The sequence below is a fragment of the Haplochromis burtoni genome, unplaced genomic scaffold (assembly GCF_018398535.1).
Source record: "Haplochromis burtoni strain Fernald_Lab_line unplaced genomic scaffold, NCSU_Asbu1 Contig_196, whole genome shotgun sequence".
Lineage (NCBI taxonomy): Eukaryota > Metazoa > Chordata > Actinopteri > Cichliformes > Cichlidae > Haplochromis > Haplochromis burtoni.
The window spans coordinates 615,546-636,185 of NW_024582557.1; the positions used below are offsets into that span (position 1 = coordinate 615,546).

At 39.4% G+C, this 20,640-nt stretch overlaps 1 long non-coding RNA gene across 10 annotated transcripts in view; it reads left to right on the plus strand.

The window, feature by feature from the left end:
- The window catches only part of LOC102302168, a 445,058-nt gene that overhangs the window by 384,329 nt on the left and 40,089 nt on the right, over positions 1-20,640 (plus strand). Inside the window, exon 6 of one of the 10 annotated variants that reach the window (XR_006055028.1) lies at positions 20,217-20,602. The exons of the other annotated variants lie outside the window; for them this stretch is intronic. This is a non-coding gene — a long non-coding RNA (uncharacterized LOC102302168). Of the gene's footprint in view, positions 1-20,216; positions 20,603-20,640 lie in introns of those variants that run through there. 10 annotated transcript variants of the gene reach the window in all.

Sequence of the window (20,640 nt, forward strand, 5' to 3'; positions counted from 1 at the left end):
CTCTCTCTCTCTAGTTGGTGGATTAGAAAACAGCTTAGGACAATTAGTCACTGCAAGGTTTGGCCGTGAAGTGTTGCAGAGTAACCCCCTGGACTTGTTTCCTTTTCTGATGGTGCCAGAGCCTCCCATACAATATGCAAGAGCCAAGGCCTACTCCACAGTCTTTTATCCTCAGTATGTAGTTTCACCCACTCTTATCGATTCTTTATTGACCTAAGGTGTCCTCCAGTGAATGCCTAGTGTTTTATTAGTTATAGTTGATTTTCACTATATCAGCTATCTGTGTCTGTGCGATGTACCAGTACAGATTATGGAGGCAACTCACTATCCAAGGTTGTTAGTTTTAGCTGATAGCTTAACAGTAAAATGCTTTCATATACCACTGATGGATGATCGATAGCTACATGCAACTTCTCTACACACTCTTTTGTATCTCATGGAAGAGTTTCACTTTTACACTTAAAAATGTTTCTTTTCTCTCCTACAAATCCATCAACCTTTGCGGTAAGCTATGGATTAGTTATTTACTTTCCACCTGTGGCAGTGCTCATCCTGTTCCTCATGCACAAAGGAGCAGATACCAGTCCTACTGATGGACCTGCTAAAGTCTTGTCCAGCTCTCTTAGAGCAGTTGTCTTCTGGCAATGTCACATATTGATGTGTTATCCTGGAGACCAGTAGGCTCCAGGTATTGCTTCATGCTACCAATAGTAACACTAACACTAGCAAAATGTAAAACTAGTGAAAAAAAAACAGTCCGAAAAGATGAGGAAGGAAATAACCTGTTGTCACTGACCTCCACTGTGCATTACTGTTTTGGGGGATGTGTCGTATTTGCCCCTTTACTGAACTTTTTAATTTCACTAACACCAAAGCAGGTGAACCTGATTAACAATGCCCTCTGCTACTTGAATGACCAGACCAGAAAAAGTAATTAACACATCCTGTGGACTGACAGGATAAAAGTTTGACCTTTTGAAAGGGTTGAGTCCTGTTACATCTGGTGTAAAACTAACACAGCATTTCATAAAGAGAACATCATGCAAACAGTCAGAAACAGCATGGCTTCGTTGCTTCATGACCCGGACGATTTGCTGGAATTGATGGAACCATGAATTCTAGTATGTAACAGAAAATCTTGAGGCAGAATGTCTGCCTATCCGTTCATTACCTGTAGTTCAAGTGCACAAACACAAAAGCAAGTCCACCTTTGAATGTCTCAAAAAACCCACAATGAAGGTTTTGGAGTGGCCTAGTCAAAGTCAGATTGGGATGCTTTGGCATGACATCAAACAGACTGATCATGCTTAAAAATTCTCTTGTGTGGCTGAAATAAAACAGTGATGTAGAGAAGAGCAGGCCAATATTCCTCCACAGTGATGTGAAAAACTCATTGCCAGTTATCGCAAACGCTTGATTGCAGTTATTACTGCCGAGGATGGCACAACCAGTTATTAGGTTTAGGAGGCAATTACTTTGTCACATAGGGCCAGGTAGGTTTTTTCCCCTAAATAAATGAAATCATACATTTAAAAAACCCAGCATTTTGCCTGCTATTAAAACTTCCTTAATGATCTGCAACATTTTAGTGTAACATATATTTTGTTTTAGATTTACAATGACAAAAGGAGTGTTCTGTATTGAAAAAAACAAAGAAATGAGAAAAAGGGCAAATACTGTTTTACTGGACTGAATACATGGTCTGAATACCTCCCTTGGCATCTACCTTAATCACAAATTTCATGATTTTCTAGAGTCCTAAAAGCCCACATACAGGTGAAGCGCTTAACAGCATAACTGGGCACTTTCATTTAGCATCTGTTATTTTTTTTCCCCCCAAACCAACTCTTTCCTTGACATTGTGGCACAGGCTACCACCACAGTGCTTTCTTCTGCTCAGCCAGGGTAAAAAAAAAAGAAAGAAAAAAGAAAAGTGTGTGTTTTGCACTGAAAATAGATCTCTGACTGGTCTTGTTTCATTCAATATGCAGAACACTGAGTCTGTCCTCAGAGAGATGGAGAGCTGTGCATCTTTTGTGTTTGTTATGTTGGGTGGGTGGGGGGTGGGGATGCAATTCACCAGATTTCCGTGCTTGCAAAGCCCTGTCTTTTGTGTATTTCGGTTCTTTTTCTGTGCTCCGTCTCTCAACCTTGTCCTCATTATCCATTTTCCTCCAGCATAATGGTGCAGGGGTTGTTAAACTTCTTCAGGCCAGGAACCAAATTTAGAAAATCCAGTCTTACAGCGGGATCTGGTCTAATGAATACTAGTACTTACAGTGTGAACTAGTATTCCTGGCACACGGGGACTCAGGAACAGGATCCTCAGCCACTGCAGGTCTCGACCTGTTGTACGCTTGAAGAAAAACTTGATGGTGATAAAAATACGTAGGCATGCAACTGTATTTGTATGTTGTCTGTGCGCATGTGTGCTTGTTCCTACATGGGTTCTCCTTGCGTGCTTGTGTGGGAGTGAAGGCTTTGACACTGCATGTATGGGGGCATCCTCCTGCACAAGCAGCTGCATTAATTAATCTGAAGAGAAATCTACGTGAGGACATCATTAACAAAGGCTCAGCTTGCATTTGTAATTGATATGTAACGGTTGCCCCCCGTGCTCTGACGGCCATATTGCTCGAGGCGTTTTTGTGTGAAGAAACCCCTGCTTCGCTAAGACGCCCACTCTAACCGCGAGGACCTCTGACCCAGAGAGGGTGAGAGTCACAAACGCAGGTGCGCTGCAGGATTTGAAGCCTGACCGGAGGCCTGTTTTTTCTTCACATCAGTCATCCTGTTTTAACTGTATCGCCCATTATACTAATGACACGGCGTGGTTTCAACCTTTGAATGTTAACTGGGCAATGCAGTTTTCACAGGCAGCTTCAAAGACATTATTATTTCATTCTTTCATGCTGCAGAAGTAAAAACATTTCTTTGTTTGACTCTTGATCAAATGTCGCTTAGAAAGCCACGGAATAAACAACAAGGGAAGAAAGATAAAAACCTTCCGTATCTTGCTTTTTCACAGGGCCTATGACACAAGCCTACCTTTAATACCTCAGTAGAACTCATTACCCAAGACACCTTTGGGAAATTCATTTTCATATATCTACACAATCTCAATTACGCCACTTAATTGATATCTTTATTTGCTTAATTGGTGGCTTTATTCCTCACTGGGAGGAAGAGAAGTGTTTGCGTAGGAACGCCACACTTCAAAGACTGTTTTTCTATCATTCTTCCTTCGCCTCGTTATTTTCCACATGTCAGAGGTGTCACAACATATTCACTGAAATTTTAATGAAGAATGACTTGGGCATGTTTTCAGTGCTTTCAGTGAGAAGAAGCTGATTTGTTAGCTCCATCAGTGAATTCTCAGGCATAACAAACAATTAGTATGATGAGTTTTTGTTGAGTTCATTGATGATGAGTTCATGTTTGTGTGATTGGGCTGTTGATTATTTAAAATTAAAAAATAATAGATATAACTATTATATATTAATATATTATATAATATATATTATATATATTATATAATAAATATATATTATTATATAATATTAATATATTATAATATAATATATATATAATAAATATAATATAATAATCTATATAAGTGTATATATCATATAATGAACCTTAGTGAGTGCTCGGGTAGAGTAGAAAAGCGCTACGTAAGCGCTACAAGTGCATTTACATGTACCATATCATGGCACTGGAAGAATGAAAAAACCCCAAACTGTTGCAAGCGTGTCTTAGGAAGTGCAATTTGCATTTGTGATTAAAAAGGTGGACAAACAGTGGCATGCCTCACATCCCTTCCTCTCTCTCTCAGTTGCTGAGTTAGAAAACAGTTTAGCGCAATTAGGCGCTGCAAGGTTTGGCCGTGAAGTGTTGCAGAGTAACCTCCTGGACTTGTTTCCTTGTCTGTCGGTGCCAGAGCCTCCCATACAATACGCAGCAGCCAAGGCCTACTCCACAGTCTTTTATCCTCTTCGTGTAGTTTCACCCACTCTTATTGATTCTTTATTGACCTAAGGTGTCCCTCCAGTGCCACCACTCCTCGTCCTCCCTCCTATCTGCCCCTCCTTCTCTGAGCGTAAGGTGAAAAGAAAGACCGAGCTTGACATTGATTTCTTCGCCGACTTTTTTTCTCCCTCTCTATGTCTCTCTATTTCTGTTCTTGTGTTGACCCAGCATCCCTCCTCGTACAGCCAACCTCTCTGAAAAGGCTGCAGCAGTGGACGCCTCGCTGCGGCGAGGAAAGGTGCTGAGGCAATGTCTGAATAACAGCTCCTACTTATGAAAAGAGATGTAATTCTACCTTTGATCTGCAACTAAAAGCCATAATGGTACCGGTTCAAAAGTACAAGAAAAGACTTGAGTGCCACAAAGAAGGAGAAGAAAAAAAAACAGATTCCTTGACTAGAGGAAGCCTTTCAGAAAGAGCAAATACATACCAGTTAGAGTTCGGCCATACAGACAGTAAAGAAGGAAATGTATTCCTTCCTAAGTCAAATCTGAATGAGGGGGGAAAAAAACTGTGGAGATTCTGACGGTAGAATAATTCAAACTAAAGAATAATCAACAATTACTCACATTGTCAAGCCAATTATAGTTCAGCCTATTTCCTCTATGGAAATGCGGGGAATATAATTACACAAACAAGGACACACGCACACACGCATAACAATAATAATAAGTCGGCCCCCTGGAAGGCTACAACCCCCCCTCCCTCCTGCCCCTTTGGACAACACATAAGAAACCAAATCTCTCAAATGGAGAAATAAACAAAACAAACAAAAATACAGGAGATAAAAGAAGAAGCAAGACAATAAAGGGAAAGTGTCCCTGGTGGATTGTTCCACCCCTCCCCTTTGCTGTATTTTTTCTTCTCCTATTATTTTATTTGTTTGTTGTCTGGCCATTCATTACATTTTCTCTTTCTTATTGTTGTTTTTGTTTGTGTCTTCCAGATCTTAGTAATTCTTAAATGGTTTCGACTCTGGCTTTGATCTCATTTAGAAAGTGAAAGAAGCCAAAGCTTTGGAAGTTATTTTGATTAGACTTTTATTAACTTCTGTCTGTGTTCCTAATACTGTCTCTGAAGAATTCATTGAAAATCCTGATACGGAGAGCAGTGAGAACATTTTTCATTTCCAGGACAGTTTGTGGAGTACAAATCCAAACAGACATATTCTTTCTTAGTCCTCTGGTACTTCACTTTACTTAAGCTTTAATTAAGGAACAGTGTTGTTTCTTATTGTAGATTTGAAAGATTTTAAAGGTTTTAAATGTCAGTATCTGCGTCTGTTTTAGAAACATTACATGCAAAATTTCTATATTAAAGAAAAAACAGCAACAACAGGCCATATCTGATTTTTTTTTATGACGCTGAATGTTTTGTTAGCCCTCATGGCTCAGTTTTTACATCTCATCAGTGAACTCTAAAATTATGGCATTTGTGTTGTATGGCATTAAACTTTTCTGGTTGTGTAAATTTTATAGGCTATAAGCATAGTTTTTATTGCAACTTTTTGTTTTATTGTTTGTGTTTTTTAACATGTATTTTTGTCTAAAACACACACCCAAAACTTCAAAATACTCAAAATACTTAAAGCAACTGTTTGCTGTGTTTTTTTGTTTTGTTTCACTTTGAAGGATTTTAATGAATGTTTCAAAATGTAAATATTTGGATTCTTTTAAATTCACAAAATCAGTGTAGTTCTAAATTCCACTACTTTGGAAAAGCACACATACATTTGTTGGATTAAACGGTCATTCGTTAAAAATGAAGACAAAAAAAGTCACTTTCCACTTTCTCAATATTTTTCCTTTGTCTGTTTAGAAGGGACGATTTGGAGTATAAGAGACAAACATATACAGTTACCTGACTTATCTACCACTGGAGGAAATTGTGTCTGAAATAAAAAAGGAAAGTGGGAAAGAAACTACAGCAGGAAAAAGTGAGCGACAAATAAAGTCTTTGTAGTTCCAATGATGAAAACACGTCAGTGACAGCCTGAAAGAATATTCTAGCATTTAAATGTCGTTTAACGTCACAATATGGCAAGACTATTGAGCTATATGTCTTCACATAATTTTACATACTATTCTCTTCTTTATTTTAATATCATAAAGTGAACCCAGCCTAAAGATTAATACTGGTCATTTCATTTATTTATTGTGATTACTCCAAAAATGTGTTAAAGGACTTTGTTTTTTCTGTCCTATCTGAAAGCTGTGGAACGCTTTGAAACAAGCGTTCCAAGGATAAAGGTGGACAGAGGTCTAAATACTGGGCAGATTTCTTCGAATTTATAATACTGGATTTAATAAGAAATAGAAGGAAAGGTTTAAAAAGAAAGAAAATCAGCATTCAGGTAGCCAACAGTGAGAAGAATGCACAAGTGTATTTTCAAGAGTCTTCTCTTTAAGCCAAGTTCAGCAGTAGAAAACATCTTCATTCTTTCTCAGAGTTACAGACATGTGTCTAAAACAGTTGCTGGGTTCATTTACATTTCTGTCTTTATTGTGAATATGAAAACAGTGCAAAACATTTGTGATAGGCTCAGGAGCCTATCCCACTGAGAGGTTTCACTTTACAATTTATGCATCTCTCAAACATAAAGAACCTAAATATAGCAGAAGTTGATTACACTAAAAAATTCTAAAAGCTTCTTTTATCCATTTCTCTTTGCAATAAACAGCAGCAACAGTGCAGCACAGATACACCCTTTTTAAAATGTGATGAGCGTTTCTCCTCAGTGGATATTTATGCAGGCCTAAATGGTCAGGGCTGCTTATTAAAGCACCTTATTTGAACTAGATAATGTGATTACGATAAGATCAATTAACAGCCAACGATAACGCTAACCATGGGCCCATTGTCATTTTGATGGCATTTGCGTTTGGTCTGGTAATGTATGTCCTACGGTGATAATTAAGAACGACGGCTTCAGAGGCGGGCGCACTGAATGGGAGGGAAGGTATTACACCCAGACCCTTTCGACGATTAGCATCTCCACTCAGTCTCGCCCGCCACCAGCTTCAAGTGGAGCTTTTGAAGAAGCCCAAATTGATTCTGCATCTCACTGCTGCTGCCGTGCTCAATGATAATTTCTTGATGTCTTGATGTGTGTAATGTTTACAGAGCACTGGCGAGGGAAAGCCTTAAGCAGCAGGCTGCTGTGGAGATGGTGTTCAGTGAGCACTTTAATAAGGTATACACTGTGATCACAGGAGAATTATACAGTATCAGAATAGGATTCTTTCAGCTTGTACCGTGACAGGAGGGCACTGCATACTCCTTTACAATCAAACTCTGTAAACAGCCATGCAAGTCGGGCAACTTAGGGTAAGACAACCACCATAATAATGTTGGTTTTCTTTTAGAATATCTATTCAATAAATATTCATTTAATATGTGCACAAGAAGCACATTTAAATTATATTAGACTTAAATTTAGGTAATTAAAACATAAAACTAAAATCACGAAAGGGGTAACTTCTAATTATAGGCAACAACTTAAAAACCTATGATATAAAACTTAATGTAAATATCATATAAAAGGACCTTCTTTCTCCCTTATAATTGGCAAGATACCACTTATTTTCTGTGGTCAGTGGACAAAGTCCTTTGTAAATACTTAAATTGTCTGCATGTACGAATCTCATAAAGTTCTATTGAAGAATTGTACAATCAGAAATAAACAATTTATTTCATTTACTGTATTGTGGGTGTACTGCATATTTAGCCCAGTATCAGCTGGGCAGACTCCAACCTTTTCTCTTTCATTTGAAACTTGGAATGGGACAGTTAGCAAAATGGAAAAACTGGAAATGTAACAGCAGAGAGATCACAAGTTGAACATATCCATGCAGTCAGAAATACTGTGGTTAGATGTCTTTGGATTCCTAGTACCTGTTCTTGTGGAAAACAGTTCTCTATTTCTATGTGTGTATGCATGCATGGATGTTAGGAGCAGTTCATAGTTGTTTAAGGGAATTACAAAAAAAACCCTAAAAATGAGATTTTAGGTTCTATCCAGTTCCTTTTTACCTTTGCAAATTCAGGGCGTTACTGTCTATGAGTGAAAAACAACTGATAATATTTTTCTCACTTCAAGTAATTCTGGATATTTGAAGATATTTGAAGCCGAATACTTTCCTGGCTTTGACTGAACATCTAAAACCCACAATTTGTAAGTCTAATTTTTATATAAACCATGTCAAGCTGCACAGAGAAGAGAAAAGAGAATCTGGTCATTTTTCAAATTAAAAAGCACCTTTGATGTCAAAGACATGCACCTGGTGTATTCCTGGGCTAAAAGTAATAAGGTCAAGTTTATGGTATTGGAGTTGCAAAATACATTCATATATCATGGGCTGTCAAATATGTCTTTATCTGACAATACAGAATTGATGAGATGTCAGATGACATAGAAGCTATTTTGTGCAGATATCAATACAGGTGTGCACTGAAATTTTGGCTTGTCCTTTGGCTGCTTGATGGGAGAAATATCCACAATCTTCAATTACAACACAATAAGGGCGATCGTGGCTCAAGAGTTGGCAGCTCGTCTTGTAATCGGAAAGTTGCCGGTTTGAGCCCCGGTTCAGACCGTCTCTGTCGTTGTGTCCTTGGGCAAGACACTTCACCTACCGCCTACTGGTGATGGCCAGAGGGGGCCGATGGCCATCACCATATGGCAGCCTCGCTTCTGTCAGTCTGCAGGGCAGCTGTGGCTACAACTGTAGCTGCCTCCACCAGTGTGTGAATGTGAGAGTGAATGAATAGTGGAATTGTAAAGTGCTATGAGGGTCTCGAAAAGCGCTATATAAATGCAATCCATTATTATTAACCCTTTAAGACCTACTATAGAACCAAGTCCGCCAGAGCTTATATTATATTTTACATGCTGTAGTGCCATTTGTGGGAGCATTTCAAGTTGCTATACATTTTTTAAATTTAAATTTTAATAATATGTATGCATTAAGTGCTAAGTAATTACATAAATTGCAAAAAAGTGCAATAAACTACAAAAAAATTAAAATCATTTTTGTGTTTTTTAACATATATTTCTAATTAGGAAGTGTTAGGAACAGCTGATCGGATCGGCAAAGCGTGTTTCTGGAATATTATGTTTTTGTTGCTGCAAGTGCTTTTTATGCAATTTTTGCAAAGCTATATGTGGAAGGAAACCGTGACCTAGGACAAGCTGATGGCATAAGATGTGAGTACAACTCCTCCGGTTTCATATGCAAAAAAATAGTTACGCAAAACAGAGCGTGCCCGTGCCGACCAGCTTTAAAGGGTTAATATATTCCCAAAGTTATTTTGGGATATTTTATATATATTGTATATGAGTATTCACTTTATTTGGTAAGTAATACCACTGATTTCCATATGTGTTTCTTGAACAATGTACAGGTAAGAGCATTAACATGTGGAGCATCAGTGTATCCCTTGGAAGCACTGTCAAGAAGATTTGGGCCTCATGGCCAACTACAATCATTGTCCATGAAGAAATTATTCTAACCACTACCTTGCATCTTTAGTTGACATTTTCATCTTTGGATAGTTTTTATTGTGCACCTTCAGTGTCTTCTGGAGTCTAAATGAATATTTCCAAGTACACTCATCTCAGCTGTCATTGGTGGTGGGGGCTTTGTAGGGCAGGTTGAGGGAGAATAGACGCTATATAGAAAAAAAGATAACGATGAGATGAAGGTGGTGGATGGGGGAGGTTTGATTGACAACCACAGACTGCAATTAGCATGTTCTCTCAAAGCATCTGTGTATTAGTGGTATATGTAATGTGTGTTTATTTTTGGTGTTTGGTGTGTGCAGTGATCTGGATCCATGATCTGGCGGTTCTGATCCGACACTCAGGGATGGGTAGCGCTGGGTGTGAGGTGCCACTGCCAGATGGCATATATACCCAACCCTGCCTCTTTTGCTCACATGCATGCATACACACACCAGCACCAGCAGTCTGATGGAATGGTCTTGATTCTGTCAACCTGCCAAACTTTGCATCAAATGCATGCTGTGAAACCAGTGTAAAATTAATTACTCTTTGTTTGTTTGACGGCTGGGAAATAATGTTGAATTTTAAGCATTAATAAAATTTCCTACATGTTCGGCCCCATGTTCAATATTACTACTGCAGATGTATTTAACAAAGATATAAGCCATTAATACCCAATTGATTTTCTTTTTTGTCATGTCTGAAAGACATGACACCAACCTTTCATTTTAGAACATTTCCCTTTAGTTTTCTCTGCCCTTTCATCTGTTGAACATAAGTATGTAACTTATAAATCGATGTACTACAATGTAGCTTTCCATTGGAATGTTATCACTACTACTAATAATAATAATAATAACCAGTAACTAACTACTTAACCTTACTCAAAATGACATAACAGCATGAAGAATGTTGATTTACTCAGCCATCCATTTTTTTGACACATTTCTCCTCACTGCTGGAGGTTACCAGGGGATCACTGACTAGTCTTTAGGCCTGTCTGACTGGAACTTTAACTGTTTTACAGCAACCGCTTCTAACCGCTTGCAGCTGGTTGGGGAATACAATTTTTTTCCATGCTGATTGGTGGCTTCCAGGCTGGATGTTAGGCCTGTAATGACTCGTGAATGACATGTGGCCTGTGTGACTCCGGCCTGTACAACAATTGGATGGGGTTTTTTTTTGTTGTTGTTGTTTTTAATTTTGTATAGACAGTGTGTCATAAAGTGTCACATTATTTAGTGTCCCCAACAATACAGCAAACAAGTTCCATAGAATGTCCTAATAACTTACCGATACAACATGAGTTATAATAACTTTGTTTTGATTGTGATCTTTTTTGGTCAAATACTGGCAAAAATAACACGCTAATGCTATAATAACGCTATAATAATAACTTCTATGATGTGCAAGTTAAATAATGTTATTGTGCTAATATGCAAAAGTAAAGGACTGAACAATAGTGATTGTCTCCTGGCTAAACAATAGCATATTAACAATAGAAAGCAGATATTGGGATTACTTATAAGTTTAGCTTTGTTTAGCCATTAGCATCACTGATAATTATAATTAGCTGTTATCACTGTGATTGTTTCCTAACTCTAACCAAGTAATTTTAGTGACATAACCAAACAAATCAGTTTGTTTGTTAAATACAGTAAAAGTGAGTGTACAAAATGAGAACGTTCTTGAACTAAATATCTAAAAGCCTTAAAATAATGTGACTTTTGATTTTGCTGTTTTAAGGTGTAATTTGTAAAACCATCATTTGTTCAAGTGATTTACTAGCCATTGAAAACATGCCTACTGAGTCTGCTATAAGCAAAACGCTAGGTACTGGCAATATGTATGGGACTGATATATACTGATAACAGCCAGTCCATTGGCTGCTAAGATTTGAAACAACTGTTCAGACAGCCAGTGCTTATTGCTTTTTATCTGCTGCCAACTGAATATTCTGTACTTCCAATGGACAGTAACACGATGCAATTCAACCAACACACCCTGGAGCCCCTTGGGTCCTACTAATGGCTTGTACCACAGACAATCATTCTATTTTAGTGGGCAACATGAGTGACATAAATAAAGTTGCACTGACATGAAGACTCTTCTTTGAGACTAAGGACCTTTTTAAAAAATATATTTTTTTAGAGTTTGAATATTTTATTTCTTTGGAATACTGCAAACTACATTTTTCTGCAGCAAGATAGACAAGGCGATTCATAGTGAGGAAGCTTTACGTTCTTTTTTTACAGTATGTACTCGTTACTTATTTATACCTACATGACTTAAACCAGTATTATCAGAGGGCATGTCAGAATAAGGTTAAAAGAAAAAAAAAATCATGGAAATGTGCTGTTCCCTTGTGCTTTCCTTTAACTTTGAATCACAGTCTAGCACAGATCATACATATGTACAGGACTCCTTACTCCCCTGCGCATGCAGCAGGACCATCACTACAAATGAATGCTCCCCTTGATATAATTCTCATCAAGGTTCAATCAATTTTCTCTTCCTTTGCCTGCAGCAGTATATCAAAAGGGTTCTTCATCAGTCTCTTTTGCCTCTATTCTCTTCTGCAGCCCCCTGTCGTTAGTGCTCTTCAGATTGAGACAGGGGACTTCAAGGATAAGGGTTTTGGGGTGAGGTGGTTGATACGCGAGTAGGTGGCTGTACACTGAGGCTGAAAGATGAAAATGCAAGGTACATTTTTTTGACCACATCCTGCAGTGTGACAGCTGTGAATGATTCCGAATGATTTGCTGATAATGACAGGTTTTTGTCCGTATAGTGGGTGCACGGGCACAAACATGAAAACAAGGCAGACTCGGAGCCATTGTAGCAGGCTCTTGGGCTTAATAGTTGGTGAATGTGGCTGCCAGCAGGAGAGGTTGGCTGTGTTTCAGGGGATGAAGGTTAGATCAGAGGTCACCTTTGCTTGGGTTATAGCTCAAATGGGGTCACTGGCCCATTCTGTCACACATATTCATCTGGGCTAGAACTGTAGGAGGTGATTGCTAAATGTTTTGGCAGCCAGGTCAGAAGACGGCTGTCTGCTGACCGAGCGGTGAAGTTATCTGGAGCTCTCAGTGATGAATGACTACTTAGTGCAAGGTGGTATAACCTTGTGCCGCATTGTCACCTGGGGTCCCACACCAGTGGACCATGCGCACACACACACACACACACACACACACACACACACACACACACACACACACACACACACACACACAGACAATAAGTACCTAAACTGAAAAAAAGCTTACATTAGTGGGGACTGCTATTTCAGTGTTTTGGATTATTCACAACTAAAAGAAAAGACAAAGTCTGCAGTTTACCAAGTTGAAAAAAAAAAACACGCTGCACAAATCACCTGTGCAAGGAATTCCAATGTCGGCCATATATATTTTTTCATTATTATTTCCATTGTTGACTGTTTTATATTGCAGCACTAACAATCAAATGAAATTGTTGTCCCCATCAAGGATAAAAAATATTTAAACACAGGGAGGGGCATATAGACCCTGTGATAGGTTTGTAGCTTGAATCTATCCGCTGGAACGTTGAAGGCATTGTAGTTACACTGCAAAGCAAGACACAAGTAGGCAAGCTTCTTCATGTTTCTCGTGCACGGGAGAGAACCGGACAGGCACCGTTCCTTCGCTTGACCCCAGTTGCTCTCGTCCGTCCTCCCGTACACTGTCCTTTTATTGAGGTTACATGAATATGCATAGGTTCATTAACATATGACGTCTTACATAGGTATACATGTGAACAAAGAATACTGTGTGTGTGTGTGTGTGTGTGTGTGTGTGTGTGTGTCTGATCAAAGGGTCAAACATCCTTGGTCAGGAAGAGGGTAGCCTCCCCCTCACCCTAGATGGTTCATCCTAGATAACACGGTGAGGAAGTCCTGCAGTTCATCTAAACAAAGAGCACTTAGACTAGAACAGACGCAACTACGTTGATTCTACCATAAAACAATAAGACACGGTATGACCTCTCATGCTCCCAAAGTGCTGTCTAATACACACAAAGTTTGCAGACTATCAAGGATCAAAACCTCTACCAATCTACAACTAATTACAAAACTCTAAGTATGTATAAGTAAATATTTCTAAGCATAAATGACAATCAACAATACAAACTCTAACACCCTGCATATACATATTTTAAGACAAAATGTTCCTTTTGGGAGGCAACAACTTTTCTAATTAATCTAAATGTGAAATTGCGCCCAAAGCACGTATGCATTAATATCTAAAGAAGTTCAACCAGGTACTTATAATGCTATATATTGTTTTCTGCTCTTTTTGCATTCTCAAAGCGCTTTCTTACTAAAAACCTCATTCACTCGTGCACACAGACATTCATTCAAGTGTTAATAATAATTAATTAGCATTAAAAAAACAACCTCAGTTTGTTTGGATAATTCACAGTAAGAATACCCGTAACAAAAGCATTTATGCAGTCTTCTAAACATTTATACACAGCTTCAGTTACATTTTTTGATTTACCCTATGATTTAATGGCTTTGGGACATTTACAGACAGCATAAACACACTGCGTTTATGCTGCACTTAGTCATCTGTGGGCTTTGGGACCCACAACCTGCTGCATTGCCCTGTCCCCATCATCCCGATCTGTTGGGACCCAGATGGGAATATGAGTCCAACTGTGTTTGTCAGCAAGCCCAGATATGCTCGCTAACCTCATGCTCCTCAGCATCTTACTTCCTTCCTGTTCTCACATCACCCCACCCTACTCTCTCCCTCAACCCAAAAAAGCAATACTACACACAGTAATACCTCTGTTGGTCCCTGCTGCGTGTAGTGTTGCTGAGGTTACCCACTCAGAAGCCTCACACAGTGGCTCAGAGCTGGAGATGGGGAAGGCTGGACTGAAAGTAAAAGGAGAAAGACAATCTGATGGAGAGTCCCTGGGTGATTGTGTTGTGTCCACTCCTGGTGTGACTTCATTTAGATTTACATCAGCTGCCAAATTAGAATAATCACTTCTAGAGCACCTCGAGCTTTACCTCATTTCTTTCTCACTTCCATTTTCTGGCTTTTTCTTTTTCTTAGGTGTGTTGCAGAGGTCCCTCTCTTTTGGTTTCTCAATTGTCCTTGGTAATTTCTCCCATTCATTTTTTCCCCTCAAAGATACATTTCTTTACTAGCTGTGAAGCATTATGCTTAAAAAAACCATTCCCCTGTCATTCCACAGACTGTATGGAATCCAGTAAATTACTAGAAGCTATATTTGACCAAAGAAAGTCGTCTGAGTCTGTTGAAGAATATAACATGGACTGTCCCGTGATCTTAACAGTGCTAAAATGATGTTCAGTGGTAAGTCAGCATAAAATAATAAGCAATTTGATAGCCCTTAACTGACTCTATTATCTCCAGCTTGTGTGAAGCTTGTTTTTTTTTTGGGATGGGGGGAGGGGGGGTACATCTTTTGGATTTACTTTTTCTTTGGATGTAATCTGTTGTTTGGTTTCAGTTTTGGGCACTTATCTCAGCATGACATTCCAGATGATACTCCAAATGCACACCACCAATGCGGCATTGTGATCAATACATTACCACCTTATAGGGGTTAAATATTCTAATAAGGATATTTATCACTTTTCTCTAACTTATACTAGAGAAATGTCAAGTGCTTCCTGCTGTGACAAAACAAATTTCCCATGTGTGGGACTAATAAAGGTTATCTTATCTTATCTTATCTTATCTTATCTTATCTTATCTTATCTTATCTTATCTTATCTTATCTTATCTTATCTTATCTTTGTGGGCTATTTATGACCTTCACGACCTTTGATGCAACCCACGTCAGGTCTGTTTTGATTCAAGACAGTTTTGCTCCAGGTGGCACGATTGAGTATGTGCATAAATAGCAAGGTATCATGATGCAAGTTTTTGAACATCAAGACAGATTCCTTAATCAGCTAATATCAGCTAATTAAAAAATGATCTCATTCTTTAAGACAGGTGGGATAACAAAAGCAAGTTTTAATGCCTGTTGAAAATCAGTCAGTACCATTACCTAACATTACATATCCAAACAAAACATAATAACAGGAGGTGCTTTGATTATAAAGTCAAGGGAACAAGTGGAAAGTCTGAAGACATGATACAAAGATTAACCAAACCAAAGTTACCAAACAGATCTTTATTCAATTTAGATTTCAAGCAAAAGTACATCCGGCATTTACATGAAAGCCATTAACTATTCATCACCAATCTTCCATAAGTCCTCTGTCGTGGTGCCAGATGTGGTTAGATTTTTGCTACAGAATTGGACAGACTAGATGGGCTGTGGCCAAAGCGTAGCTTTTCTTCCCTTCCCCGTGAGGTGTCAGCGATGTAGCTTGATTTAACAACTGGGTCAATCCCAGAAGGGGCCCATTGAATGTTTGTTTTATGACTTATGAGGTTTGGTTCTTGTGCATGTGCACGCATGCAAATAACAAGGACAACAAGGCACAAATGGACAACAGCAAACACACATTACAAAACTGCAAGAGCTAAACACAGAACAGAGGGCATCCAGGCAATGACTGTACAGTTAGAACTAAAGTTTGACTGTGTTTTAGCCAAACAAGCAGATTTGATCAGAGCAGGATTTGGTAGATGATGGCAGGCATTCATTCTGGCCTTAGAGTTTCTCTGTCATGAGCTTTTGTATTTAAAAATGTCAAATAGGTTAATATATATTTTATATTTAACATGACACTAACCCTAACGCTAGAACTGCCCATGAACACCGTAGATGTAAGAGGTTAAAACACAAGCAAAGCTGGAGACTAACACTAACACGTATTCTGAAACATTTGGGATAAAGTGACATAGACACAAAAGACACAAACCTACCAAATACAGAAACAAACATGCTTGGACACACACACCAGAGTGGACAACCCTTTTTTTTCCTAAGCTCTCCCTCCCTCTCACACAAATACGGAACAATCCTCAATAGTCCTACTACTCCTAATAATGCTGGATTGTTGTGGCAACAAGGCTTTAAGCTACAAATTGACTGCTAGCCGCGGGTGGGCTCATGTAGCAGCTTACTACTGCTACTCCAGCACTGTCCATTCAGCCAGAGGAGACTGTTAGACAGATATATGGCCACTTAATTGGCCCATGATGGCAGTGTGGTGGAGTGGTGATCGCCAGCGGAGTGCTAGACATCAGGATGATTAGGGGCCTATGTGTGTATTTTGTGCGAGAAACTGTGTGTGTTTGCGTGCATGGAGCACGAAGCCAAGCTTGTAGTCTCTATCTTTGTATGTGTGAGATTGTATATATGTGTGTGTGTGTGTGTGTGTGTGTGTGTGTGTGTGTGTGTGTGTGTGTGTGTGTGTGTGTGTGTGTGTGTGTGTGTGTGTGTATAAAGAGACTGCTCAGCCCAGCAGGACAGCACCAGGCCTGGACTTATTAGTCACTCGTCTCAAGCTGTCAACCCACACAAAAGACATTGGACGATTAAAAAAAAAATGAACAGCCACAAACATATTCTGCACACTGCTAGTCCTCTGCTATGTGTCAGGTGTTCGTGTGCGTGTGTGTGAGTGTGTGTGTGTGTGAGAGAGAGAGAGAGAGAGAGAGAGACTGTGTGAGGTTTATGGTTTTCAGTGTGTGTGTGTAAATTGTGTATGTGAGTGTTTTGATAGAGGCCTATTTTCCCTCCGAGTCCCCTCTTTCTCTAAGTGGAGAAATCAATGCAAATAAGGGAAGCGAGGAGGATGGGAGGAGTGAAAACGGCGGAAAAAATGGAAAACAAACAAAGGCCTGGATTTAGGAGACAAAAAGAGAGAGAGAGAGCAAGAAAGAGAGAGTGAGAAGAAGTGGGGGGGTGGGGGGGAATGGGATGAGAATGCCCATTAAGGTGGGAAATTGGAGCCCTTTGCTGTTAAGCATTCCGCTTGTGCCCATATTTCCCTGATGGTGGTACGAGATTCGCCAGGCCCCGAGTTATCCAGATGAGACCGGCAAGAATTAAAACGCCATATGTTCAGGACGGCACCTCGGCGCAAATCAAACGCTCCTGTAATTTCTCTCAATACAAAAGAGGCCCCTAACATTAGGCTTGCTCCGCTTTGCTGGTTTGTTTATTTCCACCCTGATTTTGTCGTGGTGATATGGCGATTTATTCCAACTTAGTGCGCCTTCGCCTGCTTTATTGGTTTTGTGTAGACAGCATGTTAGGTTAGGAGTGACTGACAACTATGGGATAAAAATTAATGCATCCCTATGACTTTTTCTCATTAGATAGTTTCCTGGTTTGTCACTTAACTCTATATTGAAAAATCTGATAGTTACAAAGATAGATTTGTAAAGAAATGTTAGTTGCTAAACATTGTATTTTTAATCCTGGGAAGTTCACCATTTTGTCCTACTACTACAGCTACTTAACCTCTTCATTTTTTAACATTCACCAGGTTAGAGTTAGGGTCAGGTTCACATCTACCTCTTTACATTTGTCATTTTAAAACATAATTTTGGGATAAGGCAAATATATGTGAAACACTTGATTTGAAGGGTCCTATCTAATTTCAGATATCATATCTTCTGAATTGGTCAGAAGATATAAATGGGGAGGCATTAACATAACCCTAACCTAAGGCAGGGTGTGTTATATCCCCAGTCTAGGAGTATCCTAAACATAACACAATGTCTCAACTCTTCCCAATCCCAAGAAAAGTAACCACGTAAAATAGACATATTTATGTTTCTTCGCTCTCAAGAATGCACTAATAAAATATTGGAATTTTAACCAACAGAATTAAAGTGCCAACCTCAAACAAGCTGTAACATTTGGCAGATAATTTTATTAAAGCAGATATTTGGTTGAGTAGTCCACTCAAGTTACTCAGATTAAAGATTACTACAACTACAGCCTTCTGTATCAGCAAACCTGTCACACAAGCTGGCAACATGTAACAAAATCCAAATGGAAGCGGTTTGTTTGTCTGTTTTTTGGTTTTTGAAATAACCCCCAGTACAGATGTTATGAATGGGGAAATTCTCCATACATCTCTAAACCATTTGTACAAACCTTTATATGTGCTTTTAAAGCTATAAAGTTAGGCATTTTAACATGAGACTTTATGGAGATTGATTTGCTTTTAAATCCAACCTCAAGTGGCCATTGGAGGAACTGCCTCGGCCTGCACTGGCATTAGTTTTTAGCCCAAGTGGTCGCCACCGGGTCACAATATGGATGTCTTTGTAGTTTGCATGCACAACAAATGGTTATTCTCCAAAAGTTGATTCTGTTCATCTGGACGTAGCGTTTTGTGGGAGAAACGTTTGGTCACTCATCCAAGTGACTTCTTCAGTCTCAGCTGACTGCAGGTTTCCCCACATATTATAAACAGTAAATTTGCATAATGACTGAAACCAGCCCACTGAAGGAACAATGGGCTGGGAGGTCAGTTCCTTAATCATAATTATGCAAATTCTCATGACCATTGATCAGCAACCACTGACTAAAACCCACTGATCAAAGACCACTGATCAATGGCCATGAGTACCATTCACAGAGAGTTGGGGAATGGCTGCAATCACAGCATTGCAAGATGGTGAAAGATGTATCCTTAGGCCCCCTCCTCGATTCAGAGATGGTCTTTCCCTTTTCACGTAAATGGCTTCCTTGACTCTGCGCTCAAACCAGCGTTCCTCCCTGTCCAAGATGTGAACATCCTCATCATTGAAAGAGTGTCCACTGGCCTGTAGGTGTGAATAGACTGCAGTCCTGGCCTGACGAGGTAGCTCTTCTGTGTTTGCATAATTATGATTAAGGAGCTGACCTCCCAGGCCATTGTTCCTTCAGTGGGCTGGTTTCAGTCATTATGCAAATGTACTGTTTATAAGATTGGAGAAACCTGCAGTCAGCTGAGACTGAAGAAGTCACTTGGATGAGTGACAAAACGTTTCTCCCACAAAACGCTACGTCCAGAGGAGCAGAATCAACTTTTGGAGATTTACTTTCCTGGATGATTGAGAATGCATCAAAAAAATTGTTATTGTTTCCAAAGTTGCCTCTGACAGTAGTTTTTAATATACTGTTATCACAAACTGGCTTTGCACATCCCTCCAAACCACCCACCACACCCACCACCTATGTCCACCACCACATATTTCAGTACCACCTTTATAACTGCCTCCCTTTTGTAAGTATAGCCCTGACTCACAACAGTAATTGTGTGTTTTCAACCTCTGCTGCCTTCGACTAATTTTACCACAGATTGAAATGAAATGACCCCCCCCCCCCGACACACACACACACACACACACCAAACCCCCACACCCCACCAACCGCTACCTCTACTACACAGACGCCGTGCCGAGTGGCAATCAGGAGTCTGAATGAACTGTGTTTCCTCAGCAGACACAAGGCTGATTCCAAAGCTAATAGTCATTGTTTGAAGTGACACCACTGCCCTGGCATTTGCTTAACCTTCTGTCTTATGCACAAGGCAGAGTCAATGCACAATCCCTCCTTAATTAATATCTTCCCTCTCTTTCCACTCTGCCACTCCCCCCACCTCTATTTCATCCCTCTACTAACAGAGAAGGAAAAAAGAAAGATGGATAGTGTCATTTTTACATTTCCCTGCTAAAACAGCTATTGTTTGCACAAATGTGCCTTCCTTTCTGTCTTTTACAGTTCAATAGCCCACGGCACCGCAGTGGGACCTTCTCAAAGAATATATGTAAGTGACATTTCAACAGCTTTTTAACAGCTTTCACTGTTATTATCTGTAAAGTTAATTTGATAAGTAGCAGTTTTTATTTTTCCTGATGGAGTCCGCCTTTCTTGGACTTAGTGTTATAGAGGAATCTCAAAATGGAGACACGGGACACTGCAGAAAACAACAACCAAAAGATTTTCATGATGCACTTCCATGATATTGTCTCCTGTTCAGATTACCCAAACCAGATTTGGAACTCATGGCAAGTCTAATTAGATGGTTCCTTGCATATTACTCAAAGGAGCTTGCAAAGAAAAGCGTCTGGACTTCTTTAAGTTACTTGAAGACGTTTCACCTCTCATCCGAGAAGCTTCTTCAGTTCTAAGGTCAAATGGTGGA